Below are 10,828 nucleotides of genomic sequence, written 5' to 3' on the forward strand. Positions count from 1 at the left end.
TATGTTATTTTATTCATGTTAAATACAATTTCGTACGAAAAATTAATATAAGTTATTTGAGGTTATTTATTAATATAAGTTATTAATATAAGTTATTATATCCAAGTGACCAGCACTGTGTGTATATCGCATAGTAATGAATATTAAATTGATTTCAGCTAAAGTATTAAATGAATTGAATGTTTACACATAATAATTTGTTCAATACAGTTTTATCTTATTGCAATGTATCGATAGATTTCATCTTTCTCAAGACTTAACATCCGTGTCACATACTGGCTCAGTAACTGTAGAGCACCTAAGAATGATTCCGCCGGTGTGTTAAGCCAGGTGAGAGACAAAAGAGCTCGGAAGAGGTGCCTCGAATTTCAGGAGTTATCGTTCTGTCCATCGTTGAGTCTCGCTAATTTCTTTGCACGCCTCCCTCGCGTTCCCCTGCGCTTCTTTTCGTTCCCAACGTTATCATCATCGCTCTTTACGAGCGCATTTGCATCGGCCCGGAACCGCTTCTGCGGTCGAGCCGAGCCGTGCGCGGCTCGCCAAGAAGAACAGGAAGAAGAAGGGGACGCGAAACGCGCTGTGGCGAGGGAAACGCGAAGGAAGAGGACGAAAAAGAAACGAAACCAGAGTGGCGAGCGGCGGTGGAGAGGAGGGGAGGACGTGCGAACGGCGTTGCTTAATAACCCGTATACCGATTCGCGTATGCTCGCGACCGCGGCGGTGCTCTGTGTTCGTCGGTAGTCGCGCGAGCGCAGCCTCACCGACCATAAACGCATTCAGAGTCAATACTGTTGCACATCTAAATATGTATGTACACGCATATATATTCGGTGTACATGTATTACGATACGTAGTCGGGATTCGCCTCGGCTCACCAAGACGTCTGGCGTCGGTGCATAATGCGAGCAACTCGACGGTGCGGCGCAACGCGCGCACGTAATTTCGTCGATTGTAATTGCGATGAGTTACAATTAGAAAGCGCACTAATTGAAAGCGTTTCGCAATGCGCGATGGCGTAAAAGTTCGTGAATCTTCGCGAGCCGTGTGATTTACTCGGCTCGCCGTGGGATCTCGTATTATATCTACATTGCGAAGCCGACGTGAAAATCGAACCGTTTGAAGTGTACGTCGATCATGTATTTATGATAATCATATCTCATCTATCTGTCTTAACACTAAACCTACGATGCACCGGTCAAATGACCGACTTTAAATCCTTTGAAAGAAAACGAAATTGGAAATTGAAACAAAAAAATTAATCTACATACATTTTTATCTACATGTATAGACTTAATTAGCTTTATAGCATCTTGAATGAACGAACATCGGTTTCTCTTACCTACGAAGAAAAGATATGCTTGGAAATGACAAATTTGGGCAAGCCAGTTCAGCGATGGTGGGCATGTTTCCGCAGCGGATCCGCTCGAGACACATTAAAGTTACGGGGCTCGGAAACGCGAGAAACAGCGCTGCGCGTGTGTTCGTTTGTATTAAATTAGTTTCTATTCGATTGGTCTCAATGCAACGCTTCCGCAGAGAGTCTACCGCGGCGCAGGCACGCACACCACCAACGAGAGCCTACTTAAGGCTCGTAAGTACGCGAGTATCCGTTTAATACTCGCCTCTAGTGGCGCACCGTCGATGCACACCACGCCGCTGTACAGTTGTTCCCTATGCGTGTACGCCACGCGGTCCTGTGTGCATGCATATTTACGTCTGTAACTGTGGATATTACGCGATGCTGTACTCGCGCGTACTTAGCGTACACTCACGGCCGATGCACAGATAACTTCGCCGACTGCACTATAGAAACGCGAGTTACGCCGTCGAGGTGTTCGAGGATCGCTTTACTTTACGAGCGTTTACGTGCGCACGGAGGATTCCGTGCGGTGCGTGCTTTACACGTGCACGCTAACCTGCACGATCTTTTTTTCTCCTTTTTTCCGTAAGCCTTCGGGGCTTCAACGAAGAAAGTTCCTGTAACTTTCGATTAGTCAAAATCGCGTTCGGTCTTTTAACGTGATTCGACGCGTGCATCACACCATATCGAATATGACGCGTGTCATGCGGGACGTCTAAAAGCGTACTCACGTCCACTGACTAGATACCTACAAGTTCCTCCGGAACGGGTCCGGTAGTAATCTCCTCCTCGTTAGACAACATTTTCTCAGTGGGAGACATAATGATAGGTAGCGTACTTTGTAAATCTGCAATTTTCTGCGTTGTTAGGTTGCACGCTTTACATTTGACGCGGTAAGAGATCGCGTTTGTTAAGTAATGGCAAGAATTCTATATAGAAGCATTGAGTATTCTCTGTAATCTTTTTCCCGCATCTTCGATTCTAAAGCGTTTTCATACTCTTTCAATGGGTTGGGAATCCATAATATTGCCCATAAAGGAATGTCTTTATAATTAAAATCTTATCGTAAGGAGTACGATAATGACTGCATCAAATAATTTAACGAAAAATAATAATGGATAGGCTTGTAATTAAACTATGGTTTTTTATGGAAAATACAATTTTTATTATGTCAATTTAAAAAGATGAAATGAAAATTGAGATTTCCTATATTCTTTGAATAGAATGACGTATAATTACTTATATACGTGCATCTTACTATTATGTAAAAAGAAGCGTTTGTTTCTGTATTAGCAGAAATCTGAAGTGTGACTTATTTACAATAAAATTTGGACAGTAGCTTTCATGTAGTGTACTCTTAAGTGGAGAGTGTATTTCTCAATATTTTTCAAATTTGATGAGTTATAGATTTAGTTTTTACTAACGAAGGTTATGCATACAAATACCTAGAAAACGATTTCAGGATTTTACTCAAATCAGCCACTAAGAGGATGAAAAGGTGTAAATGTACATTTATAAAGTCCTCAATATCTTTCAATGTCTGAATGACTTGGTTTTTATTCATTAAATATTTCCATTCTATACATTTTTAATTTTATTTACGATAATTAATGCGGGCGAAGTCGCGACACGATATGCTAGTGTAATAATATTCTTGCACATTACATACATTCTTTATATTTTTTACACATCAAATTTTTCTCTAAATGCAAAAAAGACTGCAGTCTAGTTATAATATTGTTTTGAAGCCCGTTAGATGCTAACGGAAGAAGGTGTCAAAGTTTTATCTGCCATATAACGTCGCGGATGGTAGGTAATAAACAGTTTAGAGCAGAAAACAAATTTATAGGTAGTCCCGGTGAGAAAAAATCACTCGGTTGAACAAACGGTGCAAATACCGATAAAAAATAATTTAAAGCACGGTTTCGTGCCGCTTAACCGCGGACTATCTGGCTGGATGAATGCGGGGAACCAGTGCGCCGTGTTCCAAATGAAGTAACAATTGTGACGCATGGCTCCAACGATTACGAAAGTTCGATATTCCAGGGACTTTTGCGCGCCGCTAACTGTTACCGATTGCAGTAAATTTCTACGGGCGATGCCCGCGACGCCGCGATAAATTTCCGCGAGCGCGTACGTTTCTGAATCACGTGCCGCAGCTGGTATTGTCTAGAAAGAAGAAAACTTGCCTGGCGTGACGCGATTGCACAGAATTGCGATAAATTTTCTCGGGCATTGCATCGCGATGGCCTTCCGCGGCCTAAGAAATCCGATTTTCCGATGCGCTGGAATCGTGTCATCGATAATTAACTCGATCGAACGGTAATTCGCCGTTTCTTAACGCATACGATCTTTCCTAGCACTGAGTCGACCAATTAATTCGCAACGCAGTGACCGGAAGTTAACTACGTGTACTGATTAACCTACATATCTTCCGTAACATTCAATCTTCCAACAAGTCGTTTATATGAAGACTCTATGGAGCTTACTGTTTATCTCAAGAATTTCCAAGTTTTAAAAGCTTTTTATATCCCTCCATTCGTTTTTCCTTCGTATTCTCAAAATACTTTTCTCAAATGCGTTACCTTATGACGAACCACATAGATTCGTAAATTCTTGAGGTGGTAGACTGTAATAAACCTACGTGCCAACGACGCTTTAATTCATCCTTTTCATCTATAAACGACCCTAGGCAAAATGCTCTACAACTCTTTATCATAAAATTACAAGAATTCTAAGATCTTTAATTTTATTGTACCACTTTTGGTACTACAAAGTTAACAATTTATTATTTAAAGCAATTTTATACCAAAAGAGAAATTGTTCTGAATGAAACAAGAATTAAAGCGCCGCGGAATATATCTTAAACTGAACATTAAAACGAATTCTGTCTTGACTCTCTGAAATATGAGATGTAGAATCGAATGGCATAAATCCATATTTTGCACTGTTTTTGCCTGATAATATTAAACGAAGTAGGAAACGTGAAAAATTTGTCAACAAATATTAGAAAAGTCACGTGACTTACTTAAGGAGCTAATCATATGTACTTGATGATATTCCAGAAGCAAGATTCAACAACTTTAATAGTGTATCCGAAGGACATTCATAGCCCTGAAATCGAATCACCGGCGACGCGAGTCGTAGGTAGTAGGCAGTTCCCGCGAATGCTAATTAATGTTTTGCAAGTTTCCACGACAACGTCGTGCAGGTGTAATACGTAAGTGCCTAATGCGCGGAAGTTCGGTACAGACGGACTCTCCGGTTAGAATTGAAGGAACTTTTCGGCGAAACGATAAACCGATTTGCCAGGCTGGGCGCTATATAGTTAGCCAGACATGGGACAGCCATATTCGCGCTTCGGCCATTATCCTGTTTCGGACGCGACTGTAATTAAGCCTGTTTCCGGGGATTAGCGCTTACGCGCGCTAGCTCGCTCGCTCGGTCCGTTTCGATGCTGGTACCGCACTCTCTCCGCTGGTCAACGTTGTCTTTCTTTTCGGTCGGAGCCCATTACGACTCGGAACAACTACCGGTCGGAATAATTTTGCAAACAAACGTGCACGCGGAATCGTGCCTGTTCCCCGTCAGGCTTAAGGAGCTAGAGTAGTCACGTGACTTTTCTAACACGCGTCGGTAAAATTTTGACAGTTTTTACTCTGTTTTATCGATAACCAGGCAAAAATAGTGCAAAACACGGGTTTACGAAGCCACACTTTTCGTTCTTATATGAGAATATTTTTCGGTCGTCAAGTACCTCTTCAGAAAGAGGAATGTAAAATCTGGGACGGTCTGGTAATGTACAAGGGCGACAAGTATGGCCCCGTAAGCGTATATGTATTTTTGGCTAATTTTGTGGGTAACATTGGGGGACATTCTGCCTTATCGCACCACTTCGGAGTCTACCCCCTTAATAAGTTGTGGTTTAACACTGAAGTACGTGGGAGTCATGTAGTTGCCAGCAGGAATTATTAAAATTAGTATGCTTGAACTCAGGAAATTAACGTATCGAAAGTTCAAATTTCATACTTTAATTTCAAAAAGTATACATATTGCCGAAGTACATAAAAAGCATTTGCATTTAAAAGTATAGAAAATCATGTTTTAATATTCTGTACAATCTAAACATACTAATGATATTAATACTACATGCTACACCACATTATACACTATACTGATGTCACGTTGTGTGCTGAATGTAACGTTGCCAAAACAAATAACGAGGTGAATCATATGTATATCATACGTAAAACATTTTAGTGTCTCTATATATACAACTGTATTAATTTGTTAAAAAAATCATAATTTGATTTTATATTATAATGTGTGTTGAACTATGAATAATAGAACCATCTTAACCCAAGTTGTATGTACTATCTCGTAGGTTTTTTCTCGAGGAATGACATTTGTCGAATATCACCTATTAAAATAATTATCACTTAGGTATACTGTCATACACGCATTAGAGTTGAAGAACTAATCTAAAACTCTGATGTTTCAAATACCTTTCAAAAGTACAAAAACTACAGAAAAAGCCGAATCCTAAAATGTGTTCAGTTTTATCAATTTTAAACCGTAGTTAAATCAATATTCGAGAATCCCAACTTAGAATAAAGTTTTCAGCCCGTCATTTAATCACTCGCCTATAAAAATGTCTGGAACGCTTAAGGAAGGCTAATAACGACCATTTGATGCGGCCAATAAAATCATCGAAGTCTGACGTCGCATTAGCTCGGCTAGATTTCCCACGTGTCACTGGGTTGCTGCATTTCCTAGCAGCGGGTGGTTAAAGCTGGTCCCGGTCCACCGCTCGCGGTGCACCAGTGGTTTCCATGAACGGGTCCCCGACACGGCGGAAAGTGTCAACCGGGCTGTCCCCCTCCGGCCCCTCTCACGTCCTTCAAACGCGGCATCGGGGTGGTGTGTTATCGATTGATAGCCCGCTCTCGTCTTCCTCATTAGGAAGATCGCTCGATTTCGTAGGTGCTCTTTTGACACGGTCGCGGCTTGCGATCCGGTCCTAAAGTGGTGACGCAACGGTCGAACGAGACCCCAATAGGTCGAGATGAGAGCCATTGTATGGCAATCTTATAATTTAGACAATCACCGATCAATTGAATGGGCCTTTACTACTGCTATACATGCAGCGCCCGTACACCGGCGAGAGTGAATGATGAATGAATGAAGGGACAAGACCGAATGAATGGACAGATAGTTGGCTCCGCTTAAACGTTCGTAAATAACCGGCTGCTTCATTCAATTACTTTCAATCGCTTCGAGCCAATAGATACAATTTAAAGAAAAATAAGAAAGAAGGGAAAACGGGAGGTTTCTACACGGGAGGACTGCGATCAACTCCGCGCAAACACGGACGCATGGTCATCCCCTACTCATTTCTGTCTCCGACAGTTCAAGAAGCTTCCGCAAGTTCTTATCTATTCTGATAATTGTAATGAATACAATATCTAAATATCTAAGATAAATAAGAATCTGATTTTATTTCTAATTCAGCACAAGTTCTAAACTAATGTTTTTATAGATTTCAGGAAATTCTTTACGATCCCCAAGATTTAGCGCATTCTTAAAAATAGCTTCTAAATGTCAAATTATTTTTAAAAATCTCTATAATAACTTATGTTATTATCTATCCAAGATAAAGGAATGCAAGAGTCATATAATATTCTTCAACATTCTCGTAATTATTATCAGTTAGTATGAATTCACAATAAAAAAACAAAATAATTGATACTTATTTTGAAATAAATTATTTGCCATTTCGAAACACCGCTGGATGTTTTCACCAATGTTCTGTTCAGACAAACGGGAACCGACCTCCGTGTAAATACACAATCTGCCGCTGCGGACAACGTCGATAAGATAATTTGATCGAAAGTCCCGGTCGAGAGAAAATTACACCGATCAGCCGCGTCATTAACGGAGCCACCAGCTGACTTTGGCTTAAGAAAACGCGCGATGTTTACTCCGAAACTGAGAATATTACGAAACAAGGTTTGCAAATTACTCGTTATTTAATATTTGACAGTTTTTAGTAGGTATGTACTGACAAATCTTAAATGCACATAATGAATAAAAGTGTGAAGCGACTTAATGAGTATAAAATATTCTAAGAAAAAGATTATAAGCTATAAAAAGTATAAGAAAAAAGAAAAATATTCGCCAATGAGAGAGTCATCAGTAAGACTATTTACCATCACTGCGACAAGAGTTGTCAATAATTTGAACGTTTTGGTTCGTCGAGCAAATCCATTGACCAGTGGACGAATCGAAAGAAATCTAGAAACGTGAAACCGAAAGGCGAACGAGTCGCTATACCGACTTTAATGGACACCGATTGGTACAGATGGCCTTAGACGGCTTTCATACGGCCACGAGACTTGCGCCACGTCACGTCCGGATGAATTTACGTACGTAAAACGAGATGGTCGGGGCCTCGATTGTCGATAGTGATTCCTTTTCCACTGCGCTCCTAACGCATCGAATTTGCATTCTGGGTATTTGATTTACACATAAAAGATCAGTAGTTTTGATTCTGTTCTATGCTACAGACTTTAAATTCTTCATACCTTTGTAAAAACTATACGATTTTGTTCATTGTCTAGATTTATGTTATTATTACTTATTTATCTTCACAAAATTGATTGAAATGTTCCATTTTATATTTCATGAAGTTTAGTTGAACTCGTTTATAGCAGATAACTGATCGATAAAAAAAATTGACAACTTTAATGACAAACATATGTAAGTAGCAGTTTATCATGAGAAATGAAGTATATGTGTGTGTTACAAAATTTTCGGACCAATTTTTGATAGAAAAATTTTGTTACATTATGTACATACATTGTTTCTTGTAAACTTGCAAAGAAATAGTTATCTCACACGAAGTATTAGAATCCTCCTAATAATAATTGAGAAGAAAGTACGATGAAACGGCAATAAAATTTCATCCCTTCGGCGGTTATGCATCTATAAACATCGTGCATATCCATAAAGGTAAAATCATTTAAGCAAATATCGCAGACCTCTCGAGCTCCGAGAACGGAGCGGGCGAATACATATGCATCGAGGTATATCGTATGCGCATCGATAAGATTGCTTTCGTAGATCAAAGCCACGGACGCGACGGAGGCCCTCGAGATTGATAGATCGAGACCGAATCAGCGGGAAAGTGAACTCGAAACGAATCGAGCGATGTTCGCCAGGGCAGCGGTGGTCGCCCGGCCCGTTCGCTATCGGTGCCGGGAGGAAAGCTGGGCGTTTGCCCGCGACCAACTTCCGGCTGCTTATCAAACGCTCTTCCGTCCGTACGTTCGTTTCGGGAATTCAATTGTCGACACGCCACGCCGGATTTTGACGAATATCTATTTATTTTCGTGTGGGTCACGCGATACGTTGTATCGTACGAATCTCCAAATAGAGATAACAGCTGGGATCGAATTTCTGGTAGAAACCCTTCTCATTTTCTTTCAAAGTCTTCTCATTCTTCTTTACAAAGAATATCCCCTCGAACCTATCTATTATAGTAAATGTCCTGATTTCTGTTCATGTCACAATTCCTACTCACTGCCGTTTTTCTATGATTTTATCTGCAATCTTAAGCCAGTGAGTAGAAATTATAAGAAATTCGGACATTCACTATAATATGGTTTATCGTATCAGTACTTATTAAACTGTGCCCGTTTTTATATTATGGGACATCGTAGCCAGGCTCCTGGACGCATGGTCGTGTAACGACAGTGAATAACAATGCTAATTACCGTTCGTTAAGTAATTCTATCAGTAGTCAATTTTACCGTTGGTACTTGGGTAGGGTTAGCGCGGTCGCGGTATAGCGGAGCCACGGTGAGGAGCAACGCGGCGTAAGCTGTTCACCATTAGCGGGCGATTATTTGCAGTTATCGTGGGGCCCCGTTTGAAAATTACTCGATCGAAACACGGGTATACGCGCGGTGTATACGAGTCGAATAAGCAACCGAACCGATTAATCCGTCATTCTGATTTATTTCTCCATTGGCGGGCCCCGTTCGCGTATAAACCGTGCGCCACGCCACCGCCGCCCCGTGCGCCACGGCGACGAGTAGCGTTATCGCGTGACAAAGCGCGTATAGGTGAACGATAGACGGTCCGCCGCACCCGTGAATATTCATCCGACTCGCTAATTGGCGATACGATGACTATTCATGAATCAACGATTTTCAATAGCTGTTATTTGACGTACGAACGAAAGGCGGAGCAACAATGAACGAAACGGAGTGAGGTCGGAGAAACGCGGGGGTGAAATTGAGAGGGATGAGTGAAAGAGAGACAAACCTGAAAAAAGGAGTGAGGAAGGGAGTTTAGGAAAATGAGATTCAAAGAAACGGGGAGAACCAGAGGAAAGAGAAATCCGAACGTGAAGGAAGAGAGAAATCCGAAACTGAAGCCGAATATTCGAAGTCAGACAGAACGATCGAAACGAAATATGTAAACCCTACGAATGGCATAAACGTCGTTCGATTCTCGAGCTGAAGAAAATAATGCACACCTAAAGCACATTTATTATAGTAAATGTCACAATTCCGTTTTTTCATAAATTTATAAGTAACCGTAAGCTACTAGAAATTATGATGTGAACAGAAATTGGGACGTTTACTGTATTTACTGACTGGAGTCTCCTTGTGCCCTTTGCTCCTTGATCTCTACTCACGTTTCATCTCTCCTCGCGTGATGCATCGCCGCACGAGGTGGCCACGGATGCGATGGTTGCACATGTCGAACAGAAATTCGTGCGTGTACCACGCGCTTGCGTCGGCGAACAGTAGCGCGATTCTGTGCAAGAACGCAGACGTGGTGCCACCCTCGCGTCGCTTCTGTGACGCCCGACTCGATACCGCGTCATCGGTATTGGTCATCCTCGATGACAAAGGAATCGGCGCGTGTGCTACTGACAGATCATTTAAATCGGGCGCCAACTGCAGCCCGGGAAACGGGTCGTGAACACATTTCCGTTTCGCACATTTCACACGTTCGAACGACTGCATTGTGTTTCACTGTATTATGTATAATATCATTCTGCAGTTCGCGCGAGTATTATCTTCCTTATGCTAGCATTACGTTGGAACTTTTATGCTGTCGTAGCTCGAGAATTTACTTCTTGTGTTAAAAAATGATAGCGAGATATGTACATATAATGCTTAAAATGAATTACAAGATTATTGATTTGATGAATGATCCGAAGGGACGCAGTAGCAATCGTAAGAGGAACATCGACCGAGCGAAAGCGCATCTTAGAGACGGGCGTCATTCCCTCGTATCGAAGTTTATTTAGCCTGGGTTTACGGCTCACTCTGGATTCACTTAAGCTCGAATCGCCGCAGGAATCGTAGCGATGTCGTCCCATGCGATTCGGAAATTTGGAACTGTTCCAAGCGACCTTTGAATAGTCTCCGAACGCCCGGCGCGGGGTGAGGA

At 41.5% G+C, this 10,828-nt stretch overlaps 1 protein-coding gene across 6 annotated transcripts in view; it reads right to left on the reverse strand.

Moving 5' to 3' along the window:
- The window catches only part of cut (homeobox protein, cut), a 137,267-nt gene that overhangs the window by 109,595 nt on the left and 16,844 nt on the right, over window positions 1-10,828 (reverse strand). The window lies entirely within an intron of this gene.

Source organism: Ceratina calcarata, unplaced genomic scaffold (assembly GCF_001652005.2).
Source record: "Ceratina calcarata isolate Rehan_Ccalc_2016 unplaced genomic scaffold, ASM165200v1 scaffold61, whole genome shotgun sequence".
Taxonomy (NCBI): domain Eukaryota; kingdom Metazoa; phylum Arthropoda; class Insecta; order Hymenoptera; family Apidae; genus Ceratina; species Ceratina calcarata.